The following is a 19,669-nucleotide window of genomic DNA, read 5'->3' as shown; positions in this document are numbered from 1 at the left end:
ATTATTTTCTATCCCCATTGAGATATCTGAGAGTCTTACCTTCCCAACAATTTTTTTTCTCTTCTTTTTTTGGCAGGGGTCATTCTTGACCTCTTAACCTCATCTTTCTCTTATCTAAACTTAATGACTGAATAGGTGCTTCCTCAATCAGTCTGTGACCTGGGAAAGACCTAACTTTAAAAAGTCAAAGTCTCTTATGACATCCAAAGCCATTTCCAGTCATCTTGATTTGTATCTGGCCACTGGACCCAGATGGCTCTGGAGGAGAAGTTGAGTTTGGTGACTTAGTATAGCTCCCCCTCACTCAAATCTAATTCACTTACTTGTCATGGCATCACCTTCCTGATGTCATGATTTTCTTCTAGAACGAATGGTCATAAAAGCACAAGTTTTCATTAAAGGGTCAGGTCTCAGTGGGTATTGAAAGATGAAAGGAAAAAGTCAGAAAAGGGTTTGTTAGTTATGGAGCAGTCATTTCAGAGGGCACAATATAAGGGGTGATTGAAGTGGGGGTGAAAGGATAGAATGGAGGTGGGTGGGAATGAAAGAGTGGACAGCTAGGTTTAAGCAGGAGGTATTATTATTGTTATCATTTGTTTGCTTTTTCTTCTGGCAGCCAGAACAATATGGGGAAAGAATGATAAGGGTGGGAGTATGCTAACCACTGGGAAAATATGTCCAGGCAGAGTAGAAATAAGATTTTCTGATGGATTTGCATTGGACTTTCTGGGTATACAGAGATTTGTTTCCAATGAGATGTCCCCAATAACATTAAAACTTCTATTAAGATGTAGCCAGATTGCAATCTGTCTCTATGGAGGCATGAAATGAAACCATAAATCCTTGAAGTAAAGAAATAAATGCAGAAGATCAGCCAAAATAAGTTCCTGCTCATAATTTATCTGCCCTGCAGCCAGTCTGTGCCAACTGAGCTTTTCTGTTCCTTCTCCAAGTGTAGAATTAAATCAATTAACCAATCAATCACCCAATCAATACACAATTAAGTTCTTGCTAGGTGTCAGACCCAAAGACAAGGAAATAGCCCCTGACCGCTTTCAAAGATATGACATAAATAAGTCTTTACAGATAAATAGGAAATACATGCAAGTTAACTTGGGGAAGATGGTAGCTGGGGGATTAGGAAAGGTTTCATATATATATTAAATATATACACATATTTTATATATAAATTTTATATATATATATATATATATATATATATATATATATACTTTCACTTAAATCTAAAAGGGACAAATTTCATTGCAGGCACTGGGGACAGTAAGAATGAAGTTTTGGAGATAGAATCTCCAAAGTTCTTTTAACCAACATGCTTTCAAAATACTGAAAATGTTGGATTCTTTTGAGCTATGTGTTATGTCATAAAGGATGACATGAGATGACCTGTTAAGGTCTTTTCCAGGCCTGTGATTTTCTAACTTCACAAACCTAAGTGATTTAATCTGGTTCCCAATGGTCCTGCTTACAGGAAATGGAATGTTTTCTCATGGGGAAATACCTTAAGTATTTCATGATCTTCTTTGAGAATGAAAGATAAACAATATCTTCTGCATTAAATTATGTAGTTTAGATGTCTTTTTAGGTAGAAGTTGCTGACTAAATTTAACTGCCACCACAGTCATCACCAAGGGAGAGGAAGGGAGGAAGAAAAGAATTAATACTAAGTTCTGCATTGGGCTGCGTGTAATGAACTATGTGTGTTCTAGACTATCCTGTGTCTAGGATTTAAGATTTCTCTTACATCATAATGGTAGTTGTGGAATACTAGTGTATTGAGACAACTTTATTATAGGACCAAGACAACTTTAGTTAGATGAACAGGGAAGTGGGGGCGGGGGAACATTTTCCAAACTCTAAGGATTCCTTAGCATTTACAGTACATAAGAATAGGGTAAGACCTCTACTTTTAAGATACTTACTTCTCAGCATGACAAAAGCCTGGGGCAATGTTTGATGGCAGGTCATTCCTCCATGGGGTGTCTAGGGAGCCAAGAGCTTTACCTTCTGCAATGGATAACTTCCTCTGGTCCTTCATTAAAGATTCTATCTCCCTCAGGGGGTCTGGAAGGCATCTTCCCCAGGCTCTGTTTTGTTCAGGTCTGTATTTGGTTGCCTCCAGTTCAAAATGCACCTGTTTTCCCAGAGAGCCAGCTCTCTGTATTCAGTCAGGATTCCAGAACAATGTTAAAAGCCACTGAGCATGGTCAAAAGGTCACTGATTGTAGTTTAGCCCAGAAAACACTAAGTCCGCCCATTCTGTTTCAGATTGCCTCCTCTTTCTAAACTCAGGTGCAGTCTTTAACTTATGTAAATCACCGCGACAAAATCCAGAGAACACACAGCCTTGCATTAGGCAAGGATGAGTACATTTTATACTGTGCTACTGAACAAAGCAACACAGATGCACATTTGTAAAAAAAAAGGAAAGAAAATAAATTAAGCTTCTGTTCTTTCTGAATGAAGTACACATTTAAAGTTCTTGATGCCTTTGGTTATTTAATGCTACTTTCCCACTCATCTAATGACTGTATCTTTCATCTTCCTTCCTTTTAAAGTTTTCCCAGTTGTGATCCCTTTCCACAGCTGGGCAATATTTTTTTTAATTTGCCCCCAGCTCTTTTCTCATTATTATGTCTAACTCTTGAGTTCACTCTATGTTTCTATTCAAAGGCAATAATTAATTTCAGAGAGAAATAATAGACTGTTGCATATGGACCAAAGGATTGTAGATATGGAACTGGGAGGGATGTTAGAGAACTGAGTCCTCTTGCATCTCTTCTCCCACAACACACACATTCATTTCATAAATGAGGAAACTGAGACAAGAATTAAGAAACTTTCCCCAAATCATATAGAGAGTATGCACGTGGGTATTAGCAACTCTTTCTTAATAATAGATTGCATTATTGTAATAAATTGTAGTATCCTAGGAAAAAATTGCAAGTTTTGAAATAGAATTTCTCCCTTAAAAGTTATCATTTTTGGATGCCTTGGCAAGAGCGATTTTCTGGGTATTCAGGGTCAGAATATTTTGAATGTTTATGAAGTGATTTTTTTCTGAGATAAACATTTGACTTATGATTTTAAGGCAGATTTTACTTCATTGAAATCTTATTAGAGGCAATAGAAGCTCCTCTGACATTTGAAACTCTTCCCAATCCAGATCCAACCTATTTTTTTCAGGTTGATTTCACAAACACCTTCATTCATTCCAAAATTCAGCCATTCTGGACTACTTGCAATTTACAGTACACAAAATAGTAGGTAATACACACAGTTTACGTCTCTAGCCTTTGCCTTTGTACATATGTCCCCCATGAATGTAATGTTTCCCTTTTCTCCTTGGTATCCCCAACTCCTTTCAAAGTCTAGCTCAAGGTCCTCTTCCTCAGAGGCTCTTCTTAATTCTGCCAATTATTGCTCCACACCCATCCCTTTCTAGTCTATATTTTACATTTCCTTATCTCTTTACCTATTGGCTCCTGTTAGTTAAATATAAGCTCCTTCAAGGCAGAGATTATTTTGATTTTTGGTCACCAACACCCAACAGACAACCTGGTACAAGAGTAGGTACTTAATAAGTGCTCATTGACTGGAATTGAATACTTCTGATTCCAGGGATCTTGATTCCTGTTTGTGGTGCAAGTGGAAGTAGTTATGGTAGGTGGTCCACTTACTTGGGCTTGTGCCTCAGTCAAGTGGGGAGTTAAGGATCTACATGACAGACACAACACAAGTGGCAAATTCCATAGATTCTTTCTTGAAGAGAAAGGTTGACTTTGGCTCTCAGAAACGGCTGGCTCTGAAAACTTGCTTCCCTAAAAAGGAAAGTAGAAGACGGATATCCGGGGGGAGTAAGTGAAGGAAAAATGCTTTATATTTATATGAGAGTTTTTAAATCTTAATTTTAATTTTTTGTTTTATTTTTTCCTTTTGGTTTTTACGCTGTAGTTGTTTACCTTTATCTGTGCTTCCAACATTGAACCTTTCCTTGTAACAAAGGGAAAACATGGTAGAAAAGCCAACTTGCATCTGAATGTATGTACTACATTCTTCACCCATAGTTACTACCTCTCTAATGATTTTTTTTAACAATTCTATAATTGTTCATTATAATTCAGTAGAGTTCAGTGGTATTTTAATTATTTTGTTTAGATTATTAAAATCACTTCATGTTAGCAATAATAATAATAATAATAACAATAATAATGACAATAGTTCTTAAAGACAACTCAGAGTAGGTGTAGCAAATAGACAATCGGGTCTAGAAACAGAGTTGTTCAGTTATTTCTATCACACTCAACTCTGACTCCATTTGGGCTTGGTTTTTTTTCTTTGACCAGAGATACTGGAGTGTTTTGCTATGTCCTTTTCCAACTCAATTTACAGATAAATAACCTGAGCCAACTGGGTTAAGGAACTTATCCGGGGGCATACAACTAGTGTGTAGAGAGTAAATCTGAACTCTGATGAGTCTTCCCCTGACTTCAGGTCTGGTAGTCTATCCACTGTGACACCTAGCTTCCCAGAATCAGGAAGATTTAAATTCAAACTAATAACAGTTACCAGCTGTGTGATCATGGGCAAGTTACTTTATCCCCTAGTTTGTCTCAATTTTCTCAACTGTAAAATGAGGATAATAATAATAGGACTTGCCTTGCAGGATTTTTGTGAGGATCAAATGAGACAAAATTTGTAAAAACTTTTACCATGGTGCCTGGCAAATAGTAAGTACTATATAGATGCCTGTTCTTTTCCTTTCCTAATAATGATGATGATGATGATGATGACAAACAAGAGCAACAGAAACAATAATTAACATTTATATGGTACTTTAAGGTTTGCAAAACACTTGGCAGATACTATCTGGTTTTGATTCTGTTCTTTTTACCCTTTACATCCCTTTTTACATTTCCTCCCTATTTCTCTCACTTTGTTATCCATTATTTCTTACAGCCATTACACTCATACCCAAACATTTAATCTACAGCTCATCAAACAATGGTTAATGGTTTTGTTTCCAAATATTTGGGCTTTTCAGCTAACAGTTGTTGTTCCAAGGAAGAACCTACCATACCATACCATACCATACCATACCATACCATACCATACCATACCATACCATACCATACCATACCTACCTACCATAACCACTTACCATAATTATTCCTGCTTGTCACCACAAACAGGAAACAAGATCCCTGGAATCAGAATCTTGATTGATTCAGACAATAATCCTGTGATGGAGGGTGGACATTTACATATTTTCTTCTCTAATTATAGAAGAGGAAACTTGGATTCACAGTTTGGTGAAATCACTGGGAAATCAGAGGGATTCACTGGGAATCCCAGTTCAATTCTGGACTTGCCCTGACTCACATTAACTGACAATAAAACCCTGGGTTTAATCCATACACTTTCCAGAATACCACTTAGCCTCCATAATATAATAGAAAATTACCTTAAGAAGAACCAGGGTAGAAAGAGAAGATCAGGGAAGGGAACTGGAGATACTAGGGTAAGTATCACCAATATAGACCAAATTTACATTGTTCATTTTCCATCATCCTTTTTCCTAACACCTACATACACCTTATAATGTTCAGTTATAGGAAAGAGCAAGTCATTGTGGAAAAAGCCCTGTATTTGGCCTCAGAGGATCTGGATTCAAATTCTGTCTCTGCTAGTGACTTCACCTTTCTAGGACTCAATAGTTTAATTTTAAAGACTAAGGAAATGGCAAAATGTTCACAGTAATCCAATTTGTAGAACTAAAGAATGAGAAATGATTTAAATGTCCTGTATTAATGGATGATGGAACAAATTGTAGTACATGAATATAATGGATTATTATTATACCTTGTGAAATGACAATGAATTAGGACTTCAGAAAAGCATGGGGAAATTTGTCTGAATTGAAGAAAGGCCATGGGCTTAGTAATATGAACAAACAAACAAATAAAACCCCAAACAATGGAATTGAATGTTGTACAATTATAATAACTAATATTGATTCAGAGAAGAGATGAAAGAAATGCACTTCCCTCCTTCCACTTGAGAGGTGTGCAATGAGGCAGACACTGTCAGATGTGATCCTTATACTGTCAGTTTTACTTAATTCATTTTCTTTGTTAACAAGGAAGAAATCAATGTGATATAAAAATAAAATTTATCAGCAAAAACTTTAAAAAAGTTGATTATGTTGTAGAAGTTGACCTCTAAGCTCCCTTTCAGTTCTAAATCAGGTCTTATGTTTTATCATCCCACTCTTTTTGAATTTTTACACCTTTCCTTTTGTCCCTTCTCCATGATCCTCACCATTCCCCTTCCTATTTAATTTAAAAATTATTGACCAGGAGTTAATGTTGCTAGAATATCCCTTCCTCTTAAAAGATCTGACCTTTTGAGAAGGCAGTAAATGTACCTAGCAGAGTCTTACTGGCTTCTGAAAGTCCAGGTTGGCAAAGGTCACATAAGAAAATCAAAACAGTGGGAAGAGGATATCCTGTGACAAATGATAGCTCAGCTTGTGGAGACATGACCTCTGTGGGTACACACATATTACATTTTCCTTAAAGGTGAAATTACCCATGGGCTTCATTGGAGCACACTTGATCAGCTGCAAACAATAGGGACAGAGAGATGGCCAGAACTATAAATCAGCCCAAAGCTGCTGGCCATGAAGGGATTATTCAGAGTTTAAAGCACCAGGAATCTCCACAGAATCCCAGGGAAACAGCATGCTGGTCCAATTGTCTTTTTTGTCCATTTGTTCTCCATACTTATAAAGGGCCACAGAGGACAGAGTTAGGACCAATGCTTAGAAGAAGCTCTAGGGGAACAGATTTAGGCTCGATATAAGTGAAAATTTCCTAAAAATTTGATGTGTCCTAAAATAGAGTGGTCTCTTTTGAGTTCCCTTGCCATTCTGGGATTCTCTGATACTCTGAAATCTATAGACACATAAACCTATAATGTGAATTTTAGAATACTTTTATAGGAATAAGAACAATTGGAGGCTGACCCTGATTTTCAGTCAGAGTGCTTCTTTTTAAATATTAGTTTGCAGCAGCATTGCAGTTAGGGAATTACATTAAAGAATTAAGGGGAACATGTCTTCCAATCCTCTGTGAACACCTAGAGACTGAGTTAGAACATCCAAAGAAAGGGAATGATGAAATGTTGAATTAGAGACCATTGTCATCATTTTTTAATATGATGTTATTCTTCAAGGAGTTAAAAATGTTCTCAAAGGCCTTTTGCTAAGTCCTTAATAAATTCCTATAAAGTGAACAAATGGGAAATCCAGGAAAATCATGCAAGCAGTCATCAAAATATAGAGAAATAGGATCAAAGAGCAGGTTAACTTAGAAACTGAGACCTCCACAGGGTCCAGTTGAATTTCCTTATTAGTTGATAAAAAATTACCCAGGAGACACCAATATTTCTTTAATTTAATCAATGTGTCCCTTAGATATGGCTCATTCCCAATGCAAAGAAGTCAGGTTTGATGAACTGTGGACCCAGGAACTCTCACGTCTTCTCCTTTGAAGCTTCTTCTTGGAAACCTCTTGTTTGGTAAAGACTCGTCTATATAAAAGATGGTTTCCTAAATGTGACATCAGGAAGACTTGGGCTCAAATACCATCCTTGACACAACTTCAGTCATCTCATCTAGAAATTGGGAATAATGATGGCTCTAGAAACTATCCCACAAGGTGGTGATGAGATTCAATTGAAATTATATATTAAAAGCTCTTTATAAACTCTCATGTACTATATATTAGTTATTTTTATTGTTGTTATTAATCAGTACTGATTGTCTTAGAAGAAGGGATCACAAAAGCTGAGTATGAGATACATTTTTATGACAAAGTAATATGGCTCCAGGGGTCTGGTGTCCCCAGATGACATTTCTTATGTGTCTTTCTATTGTTATTTTAAGCTTCCTCTGTGCCTGGGAAGACCTTATCTATCACATAATTAGAAACACAAAATTTCACAGATGACAGGGACTTCAGAGGTCATCTAGTCCTATGTTCTGATCAAAAGTCCTTTCTAAAATATCCACCTCCCCCACCACAAATTGGCCATCTAACCCTTACTCTAAGACTTTCAGGAAGGGGGAACCCATTTTTTTCTGATGAAAACTATTATAGTTCAGATAATCCTAGTTACTTATAAGGTGGTTTGTTTGTTTATTTTTAGCCTAAATTCACCTTTCTTCAGCTTCTAATCATTTCTTCTAATTCTGCCTTTTTTTTAGGTTTTTGCAAGGCAAACAGGGTTAAGTAGCTTGCCCAAGGCCACACAGCTAGGTAATTATTAAGTGTCTGAGACCGGATTTGAACCCAGGTACTCCTGATTCCAGGGCCGTTGCTTTATCCACTACACCACCTAGCCACCCCTAGTTCTGCCTTCTTAAGGGAAATATAAAATAAATCTAAACCTTCTTTCACAGAGCTGTCCTTTGAATACTTTAGGAGATAATCATATCCCCTCTAGGTTAAATATCTCAAGTTCTATCAAGTAATGACTGTATTAAAGGGTCTTTACTCAGGGGCATGCTGGTAAATATTTAACAACCAGATCCTAGAGTAGAAGAATATATACTCATGACATACTCTTATGTTTTATCATCATTATTAAGATTTTCTCCACCAGTTTCTTAAATCTAGAAAAGCAACAAAATAATAAATCAAATCCTGATTCGAGCATTTGCCAAACTCTAAGATATGAATGTTCACATTGAAACTTTAACAATTTGGAAAGCTGGTTCAAACCGACTCTAGCCTAGCCCTGGTATTGCTCCTCTCAACCTTGGTTAACTTGTTTTTGTCTTCCTAAACCAGAGCACCTGGAAGGACACATAATATTCCATGTATGATTTGAATAAGATCAATTTTAGTGGAATGATTCCCTCACGTTTCTGTATGCTTTAAAATTTTTTTGATTCATTTTTTTTACTTTTGACACATATTGAGCTTTCAGCCCCAAAAAGAACCTTCCTTATTCCCAGATCTTTTTTCATAATAATTATTGTCTACATATGCCTCCTCTATCTTGTATTTCTAAAGCTGATTTTTTTCAGCCCAAGTATAAACATTACATTTATCACATTATAGTTCATCTTTTTCAACTTGGTCTGTTGTTCTAGTCTGTCAAAATCTGTTCAGATCCTGAGCTACTTCTTAGCCCTCCATGAGCTTCTATCTAAATATCTATTTTGACAAACAAACCATCTATACTTTCATTCAGTCAATAATGATCATGTTGAATGGCATAGAACCTATAAGAGAAAACTATAGTGTTCTACTAGAGACATTCTTGCAAGTATACATGAACTTTTTCATGACAACTTTGGATCTGGTCATTCAACGATTCCCAAAGCCATCTAATTGTACTGTCATCTAGTCTATCTCTTCATCTTAAAGATGACATTGAACATTTTGTTAAACACTTTGATGCAACCTAAGTATGTTACTTCCATGTCATCCCCACTCATATATACTAGTATCATTGCCCCATTTAAAAGAAATGGTAATAAAGTTAGTCTACAAATATTGTTCTTGATGAAGTTATACTGGTGACCACTGCTTCCCTTTACACATTATCATATCATTAACATATGTTATCAAATGTTCATACAGTATCACTCAATATCAGAATACCATTTATATTTTCCCTACCTACTCTCAGAGAGAAAAAAGAGAATTGACAATGCACACAAGTTCCAAAGGCATTTCTACTTCCTGAAGTCCTTACACTCTCCAAGTATGCAGCACAAGTTGGTAGGACTTTCTTTTGAACATTTTAGGCACAAATCTCCCACTGTCATAGTCTGTCTTTCTAGGGCTGCTCGAATGTATTTCTTGTAAGTTCTTATCATCTTTTGACCCAACTATCCAAAGCTATAATGAAAAATTCTCACAGTGATATATATATATATATATGCATATGCATATATATGCTAGATAAATATATACATATTTATACTGTCTTTTAGGACTGCTAGAATGTGTTCCTTGTAATTTCTTATCATCTTTTGACTCAAATGTCCAAAGAATGAAGTGCTATCACAGTGATATATCAAAATACTTTGTTTAATACCCAATTACTTCCTAGTATCATGTATGTAATCAGTCATATATATTTGATGACATAGCTTCAACTTCTCAGCATAGTCTCAATGGTAAAATCCTTCTAGGGAATAATATTTGAGTTCATAAGGGTTTCATGAAGCTCAGTCCTTTTCTTATTAGATTTTATAACTTCTCATAGCTCTTTGTGATTCTGTCATTGGTCATCCAAAGACATTTGAAGCAAATGGAATTGTTTTATACAACAAAAGTGTGGAATTCTTCATAAATATTTTCTACATATGTTCATTTTTTCACTGAAGATGTATATATTTGTGGGAGAATGTCCCAGAATTTGATTTGTAATTACTTTTCTTACTATGCTTTTTCATTGAATGCCCTTGCAACAACTTAAACATGTTCTCTGACAAACAGACAAAAGTAAACCACTGGTGGTAGATTGTAAACTATGGAGTGTGTGTGTGTGTGTGTGTGTGTGTGTGTGTGTGTGTGTGTGTGTGTGTATAAGTATATATGGAACCACACAGTAATCTTGAACTTATGGTAGCTTTTCACAAATGGGGCTTGTTCTCCAAGGTTTAAACTAGCACCAAAATTTTCACATTAAATACCTTTTTACTTCCCAAGGACCAAATGAATTCTCTTTAACTTAACAAATATTTATTAAGTGCCAACTATGTGCAATTTATTGGTACTGGGGATAAAATTACAAAACATGAGCTCACATTCTACTTGAAGGAAGGATTTAACAGTGACACTGATAAGTAGATACAGTTATACAAAAAAAATTTCAAGAGGGAGAATATATTCTCAGACAGATCAAGAAAGGTTTCATGCAGAATGTAATCCCTGAATTGTATTTTAAAGTGAGCTAGGTATTCTAAGATGCAGAAATGAGGAAAGACAATGTTTGGAACATGTAAAGGTAAGGGAGAAGGAAAGGGAATACTGTTTCTATTCCATTTGTGAAAAACTGATCTAGTACAATACTATCCTCCCTGAGGACACTTGATTGGATATGTATTGGTTAGCTGTTAGACTCAGAACCAATACTAATTTACTTTAAGAATGACTTTAATCAAGACAAATAAATAAAATGTAAATTAAAGTCAGAAAGACAAAAATGCATAGTAGAAGTTTAAAAAACAGAGGCATACAAGATTGGAGAGACGATGTAGGGAGAATTATGACCTTTTGACCAGCAAAACTACAGCCAGGGTGTTGTCTGAGATGAGAGATGATCAATGTCAGTGCATGTCAGAAGGAGATGGAGCGGTATGATTGAAAGAATAATTCATAGTGTAGTTTTAACTAAATCCAGAGTTCTGCCTATTGTCCTCTGAAGAATCTGGTTGTACAGTTTTATCTAGTCATTTACACTTTTCCCATCATTTTTTAATGTTAATCCCATGTTTAATTTCAAACAGATCAGCAAATCCATGATCAAATATATTCTTCTCAACCTTGTGGGATTTCTTATATCATAGCCTCACAGGTTGAAAATTGGAAGAGATCATAGATATCATTTAATTCAACTTCTTTTTATAGATGAAGAAACTGATGTCCAAAGAGCTGATTTGCCCACGTTCATAAAAGGTAAGAAAACAAAGTACATTTCACAAAATCTCAGAATTGCAAGGGAACTTGGAAACCATCCTGCCCAACTTGAATTCAAATGAGAGTTCTCCGAAAAAGCATGCCTAACAAGGAGTAAGCCAGTCTTTATTTGAAAGGGGATCTACCATATTGTGAGGCAGCATATTCTACTTCTATATAATTCTATTTATGGTTTCCTTGACACTATGTGTATGGTTAGTGGTTTAATTTTCCTTTCTTATTTTTTCTTCCATCATTTTTACCTTCAATTGAAAATATGTATATAAAAATACTCACTACTTTATTTACTGCCAAGAGCTTCTTAGTATCTGGATCTTCACTCCTAGGATAAGATTTATTCTTTCATATGTTTTTTTACAGTAGATAGTTGTTAGTAGTGTTAAGGAGACCAATGTATATATTCCCGGAAGACCACAGATAACAAAGTATTTGGGTACAGTAGAAGCAGACAATAAAAAAAGAAAGTCTGTTAAAAGAAGCAGTCAAGCAAATCATTAAACATAGAGGTCAGATACTAGAAATAGAATAATTAGAAAATCTTTTCCTCAAATCTGCTACTACTACTACTACTAGCTAACTTATCACTCTATCTTACATTGTTTTCTAGCATTCTGTCAAGTCTAGTGAATCATAAATTTTTTTCACAAAAATATCCATATTTTATTTTCAATACCACAATTAAACAAGCTTTTCTAATAATGGAAATTCTTCCAGTTCTGGATTATTTTTTAATGAGACCAAACATTTTATGGTCATTCAGGTCAAAAATCAACCAACAAAGACATATGAACCTTGAATATCCTTTGAATTGGAAGAAGCTAATGCAATTTTCTCATTTTTACAAATGCAAATTTTGAAGGCTGGAGAGAGAACATGATGATCCCAAGATCCAGTGCCAAAGCAGGTGTCCAGGTTGCTTGTATAACTCAACACTTTACAATGAGAAAAGGGGATTATAGAATTACTCACTAATGGTAAAATGGTCAACTAATATAATATCATGCAATGGGATTATAGATTTGCAAGGGACTTCAGAAGTCATCTAGTCTGATCCTTTATTTTCACAATAGTGAAACTGAGGGCCAGCTTACCCAAAGTCATCGATGATGATTGATGTTTGTCCTTCATACCTGAAGTAGACCTTGATACAAGGGAGGTGATGCCATGACATGAAAGTGAATTGGATTTAAGTGAGGGGTTACTGAACCCAAAGTCATAGAGATAGTAATTTAAAAGGAATTGGATATTATCAGGTCCTCCAGCCCTAAATCTAAACTTCTTTTTCACTATACTACATGCCCAATAACTTCCCCCTCCGTTCTCCTCCCATATGCACATGTATTTCTTCAAGTTTTTTCTCTTATAAAGTTCTCTTCTAACCAAACCCTACCAATTTTTAATGCCTAACTTTTCCATGCAGTCTCCCCTGACAACTACAATGAATTTCTCCCCTTTCTATTTCTTATATTATTCATCAGTTTTATCAGTCAGACATTTATGATGTTTAATTATTTTTAACTAACAATTGCTTATTTTCCCTCTCTTCCATCTTATCCTACCTCATTCTGACAATTAAAAAAAAGTCAAAAAAAGAAAGTCTGTTAAAAGAAGCACAGTCAAGCAAAGTAAATTCTCCTTAAGCTCATCCAGTTCTTTTTAAGAGCTGATTCATTATCAGTATTCTTGAATCACAGTCATTGAGTTAATTAAAGTTCTTAAATCTTTCAAAGTTGCTTTTTTTCTCTAAAATGTGATTGTTATTGTATAAATTGTTCCTCTTGGTTCTTTACACTCTACCTTGCATCAGTTCATATGTTTACTCAAGTTCCTCTGAAATCTTCCCTTTCATCATTTCAAATCATACAAACTACTATATTACATTATATATCATAATTATATTTAATTTAGACCTTTCTTTATAACTGCTATGTATTAGTATATACTTTTTAATATAACCTAGCATAGCAGATAGAGTTCTGGACTTGGAGTCCCTGGCTTAGTACTTGATACTTCTTGTTACCCCCTAAAATGTTTTATCTTAGAAAGGTTTGCCTCTTCTTCTAATACATGGAAGTCTCTTTAAAGTCCATTTGGATCTGAAAAAGGACAAGGGACCCAAAGAGGTATGAAAATGGAGGTTACTGAATAGCCTACCCCAAAGCTGATGGGATGGAATCTTCTATACATAGATCAAGAGCCCAGCTGAGTGAATAGACCAAGGAAATTTAAGTTAGGAGTTAGGTGTGTTTATACTTACTAGGTGGGACAGTGGATAAAGTGATGGGTCTTCCTGAGGCTAAATGGGTGAGTCACTTAACCCTATTTACCTCAGTTTCTTCATCTGTAAAAGAAGCTGGAGAAGGAAATGGCAAACCATTCCCTTATCTTCCACTCCAGTATCTTTATCAAGAAAACCCCAAATGGAATCATGAAGCGTCAGACAGGACTGAAACAGATGACAGACCATCTTCTCTAGATCCCTGAGAGTGAGTGAGTTTTCTCACAGATCAGAATGCGCTTTTGCCACTTCCAATGAAGTACTCTATCTTATTCACTTTCCTATTCCAGGGACAAAGCCTGGGGACTAATTAGAGTTTTCAGGCCCTAAAACTAATCACCTCCCAGTAAACAGAAGCAAGATTTAAAGGATTTGCTCAAGGCCCACTGAATTTGCATCAGGGTTGAGACTGGAATTAAAGGTCAGGAGCCCTGGATTCTCATTACCTCAGCCAGAGCTTCCTCTCTATTTTCCTGTAGAAGAAAATATTTCTACTGATAACTCTGGATTAATTTTAAACCCAAATCCCTTCATACCATTTCCTCCCTTTTGCAGCTGGGCATCCCTCACTGGTGATTTTTTCCCCTTTAATCTAACTCTGAATATGGCCAGACTGTGTACATTCAGATCTGTTGGATCAACCCACCGAGGCATCATTTTTTACATCAACAAAAGCTTTCTGTTGCTAATTGTAAAAGCAGTAGAGACTCCTACTGAGAGCTGCTCAGCAGCTGATTGATGGCTTTGACAGCTTCCCCTCCATGAATCTCTCATGGTGAAAAAACAGCCCCGTGCATTTCATTTAAAAACCCAAGCCTTGTCATTAAGTAGCAGCCAGACTTGGATTTGGAAAGCTTGGCCATCTTCTTTGAGCTGACATTGGGCAACAAGAGAGAATGGGGCTTTGGCAGGGAGAGTACATGGGAAAAGAACAAAAATATGTAAGCAATTTAAAGAAATGAGGATTGGTTAATGTAAACAGTGAGTCTGAAACCATTCAGGCTCTGGTTGAAGACCAAGTCTAATTACATTTATCCCCCTTTCCTGAATAATTAGGAGGGAGTAGTTTCATTTGCAGCAGTATTGAGCCGAATCACCAGATTTAGAATTGAAAAGGTCAGCTATGCATCCCTAGATGATTTAACTCTCTCCCATATCCCTACATACTGACTCTGGTTTCCTCATGGAGTTTGTCATCGTGTGTTTTCCTTTCATTCTTTCTTTCCAGTTGGACAGAGGGGAAGATTATTGACTCAGGAGTCAAAGAACCTGGATTCCAAATTTTGCCTGCCATAATTATCTGTGAAATCTCAGATAAGTCACTTAACTTCTCAAGGTCTCAATTTTCTCATCTGTAAAATGAGGCAGAAGTGGTAGACTGAGGTCTTTTTCAAAACTAATGTTTATGTTCCAGGGAGAGTGTTCTGCTTTTCTTACCAGCCTGGAGCTCCTTTCAACTTATAAGGAATAACTTGACAGCTATGATTCTGCTTCTTTATTAACTAATATACCCCTGGGCACATCCTATATATGAAGATACCACATAGACTCTATACAATAATCTAGCCATATGTAATTATAATTTTCAGTACTCACAAGAAAAACTGATTCCTTTACGCTATCAACATAGCTCCTTCCATTATATGGAATTACTAGCAAGATAACTCAGTGGATAGAGCACTGAGTCTGGAGTCAGGAAGACCTGAATTTCAAATCTGGCCTCAAATTCTTAATAGCTGTGTGGTCCTAGGCAAGTCACTCTGTTACCTTTAACCTACTGGAGAAGGAAATAGCAAATGGCTCCATTATCTTTGCCAGGAAAACCCCAAAGCGGGGTCATGAAGAGTCAGATGTGACTGAAATAACGGCACAACAAGAGAGGAGATGAAAAAATGTTTCCAAGTATACTTGACTAGAAATACAGTCACTGGACCCATTTAATGTATAGTAAAATAAATCTACAGTCTCTGCAGGGTCTGCTGTAATACAGCACAGAATAATACTGGAATAAATATGTATTCTGATGACTCTGAGTCATCAATGAAAGAAAAATAGGTCTAGAGCTGGGATAAAATCTCATCCAAGGACCTTTTCAACAGTATAGAGACCTGGGGACCTTTTCAACAGTATAAAGAAGTCTATGCCCATCTACATGTTGCTGCCAACATTCATTTATAGTCAGGTCATTTATTAAACATTTGCTGGGTCACTCACACTGAACTAAGTGCTGGGAATATAAACTGAGGCTAAGAAAAAGGCAGTGTCTTCCCTCAAGGGGTTTACAGGGAGATAATATAAAAAAGCAAGCTGAAAAGCAGGAGGAGAAGAGAAGGGGCCACTGGAGCAAAGGGACCTTTAGGGGTGAGAGGGCCACTCTGGCACAATGGAAAAAATGTCCAGAGAGTCAGGAGAAGAGTGCAGGGAAGAATTGAAGGAAATGCTAAGCTTCAGTTAGAAGTTAGTGAAATAGCTATGATTTTTTTTCCTGTCTAAAGTTTACAGATCCCCTCAACTCTATCCACTGACCCTTTAGATATCTATCAACTGTAGGTTAAGAACCCCTGATCTAGTCCTCTCTTTTTATAGCTGAAAACCATGGACCCAGAGATAAAAGTGATTTAGTTAAGGTCATAAGTGGCATAGTCAGTACTCACATTCAAGTCCTATACCTACAAATTCAACACGCCTTCCCTTGGACTAAGATTCAAGTGAAGGATGGTCTATTCAAAAGAAGGCTAAGTGGTGTGAGATATATTTTTGAAAAATTTCCATCCACAATTGTTGACATTCTCTTAAAACTTCAGGGTCTAAATGAGTCAAGTTTCAGTTAGCTACAACAGTCATTTTGGCAGCAATAACATGCTCTCTGCCCCTTCTGGATGCATGTTATACTGCCATTTTCTTCCTGATCAGCTGGACTCTCCCTCATTGGAAACCAACCAAGTAGACATGTGGCAAACAAAGAGGATCAAATATGAAAGAAAGGAAAACAAAACAGATGTGGGATCTGGGGTCCTTGGAGATTTCCATCCTTTGGAGCTCTGGGCAGATCATCAGCACTTAGTTCTCTTAGTCCAGGAACTTAATTGAAACTCAAGGTTGATTTCCTCCAAAAGTTCCAACTATTGCTGACTCTCTACTGGTGAGGGATGGGGTGGGGGTGGGGGGACGGGGGTAGGGAAGCTGCTTTTTTTTCTTTTTTAACCTTTGAGGGACATATTACAAAAGGAGTATATGTATGTCTTGCTGACTTCCTGTTTGGGCACATCTTTTTACCATATGCTGTCTCTTGTGTAAGAGAAACAAGGAATATGTTCTAGCATCTCTTTGAAGTTTATAGTACCTTAGGCTTTCTTTTTTTTTTCTTTTTTCCTCAGGTGATTTTATTGTGACATCTCAAAATTTTATATTCATGTTACTTATAACAGCTTATTTGAATTCATTGTCTACTCAAATGCATAATGATGATTCTCTTTCAGTTCCTTATCTAACACCACCCAGTTAAACCTGAAACGAATCAATGACTTTCTCAGCAATGCAAAGAAGTATTTAATTTAACTAAGATGTCAAGTAAGTAATGAGGAATCAAACTCAGATCACATACCCTAATACTATCCCTTTGCCAAAGTAAAGTCCCCAGTCTTCCACCCCCATCCACACCCCTTTTGTCTGAGATTTCTGGGACAGTCAAGCTGATCCTTGTTTTTGTATTCCAAGGGAAGGATCAGAAAGGGCAGAATGGCTTGACAATAGCTAGAGAAATGCCAGAAACCTGATGCATGGGAGGGATGTTTCTCCTAGACTAGAACCTTAGAACTTAACTGAAGGTTAGGAATGGTCTGCAAAAGTCATCAATCTTCAAAAGTCTCAAAGGAGCAAAAGCCCAAGAACAGGACATATTCTCTAAATCCCTTTTCTGACTCTTCCTCACTTCCATTTCTTCTTAGCTTGAATAATCACTCTTCTCATTCCCCTGTTGTGAGATCAAGGAATGATATGTATTACCTAGCTTATATAATTCCTGGGAAGGAAGGAAGGAAGGAAGGAAGGAAGGAAGGAAGGAAGGAAGGAAGGAAGGAAGGAAGGAAAGAAGGAAGGAAGGAAGGAAGGAAGGAAGGAAGGAAGGAGTAAAAATAGTATGCTTTGGATTGCATTCAGATATCAACAGATCTTTCTCTGGAGGTAGACAGCATTTTTCATCATGAGTCTTTTGCAATTGTTTTAGATCATTGTATTGCTGAGAACAGTCAAGTGTTTACTGTGCAATAATGTTGTTATTGTGTACAATGTTTCCCTGGTTTTGATCATTTCACTTTGCATCAGTTCACATTGGTCTTTCTAGTTTTGTTCTGAAATCATCTTGTTCATCATTTCTTACAGTAGAATAGTATTCCATCACAATCACATACCACAACTTGTTCAGTCATTCCCTAATTAATGGATATCCCCTCAATTTCTAATTCTTAACCACTGCAATAAATATTTTATACAAATAGATTCTTTCCTCTCCCCCCATCTTTTTCAAAATCTCTTTGTGTTACAGACCTAGAAGTGTTATTTATACTACCTATTCTCATATCAAAGTGCAGTTAGGCTCCTTTAAAATGCTGCTTTACCCTATTTCTCCATATATATATATATATATATATATATATATATATATATATATAATCTATATTCTACCAGGATAAATGTGCAGATACATAAATGCAATATTTCTTTGCTTTTTGTAGCAATATTCTCAATATTTGGAAAACCTCAAAAGGTGAATTTCATTATATAGAAGCTTTTTAAACAAATTCAAGAAATTAAGATTTTTCTTTGTCCATGCAACAGGAGTTTTTAAACTTTTTTTTAAGGAAAGGAATTCTTCTGACAATATGTGAAGCCTGAGGACCCCTTTTCAGAATAACATTTTTAAATATATGCAATAGAGTGTAGTATATTACTAAGGAAATCAATCATATTGAAATATAGTTATCAAAATATTTTAAAAAACAAGTTTACTATTCCCAGTCTAAGAACCCCTGCCTTAGCTTTCCTCTGTAAATAAATAACCACAAATAAGTTACTTTTAATCTTAAATTATTTTTAGAGAACTAGTCTCTGAGGCCTAAAATAGGCAGCAAATTGTTGAATATTCTTCAGCTAGAGGTTGAATTCAAACCTAGGTGCTCTGACTTCAAATCTAAAATTCTGTCAACCTTATTCACCATTGTGATTTTATATTTCTGTGCCTTTCCATCTCCCACAAAAGAGACAAATGAAGATAACACTGTTAGTCTTTGGGTAGCACTCATTCTGGGATACTTCTCTAGTGCCTACTAAACTGGTGTAGCCCCAAAATGAAATTCAGTTCCTTAGAGAGTAGCAATGTCTCCAAGTTCTAGCAGTAACCCTGAGGGGGGATGAGTTTCTAGTGCTACAATTCACAAGCCCTTACTGGTTTTTTCTAGAAGCAAATATCAGATAAAGACAAGCTCTGGCAAGTCCTTCCAAGTGAGAGAAGTGTGGATGCTGGCCTAGGAGCCTATTTTCTGAGAATCAGCCCGGCTAAGTGTGGCAAGAGGCTCAGCACCAGAAGATAGGTCACCAGATGGTGAACTTTCTTGGCCACAAATTCACAATTCACAAACTTTTCTTGGCCACAACA

Source organism: Macrotis lagotis, chromosome 5, assembly GCF_037893015.1.
Source record: "Macrotis lagotis isolate mMagLag1 chromosome 5, bilby.v1.9.chrom.fasta, whole genome shotgun sequence".
Lineage (NCBI taxonomy): Eukaryota > Metazoa > Chordata > Mammalia > Peramelemorphia > Peramelidae > Macrotis > Macrotis lagotis.
This window is presented reverse-complemented; position numbering follows the sequence as displayed.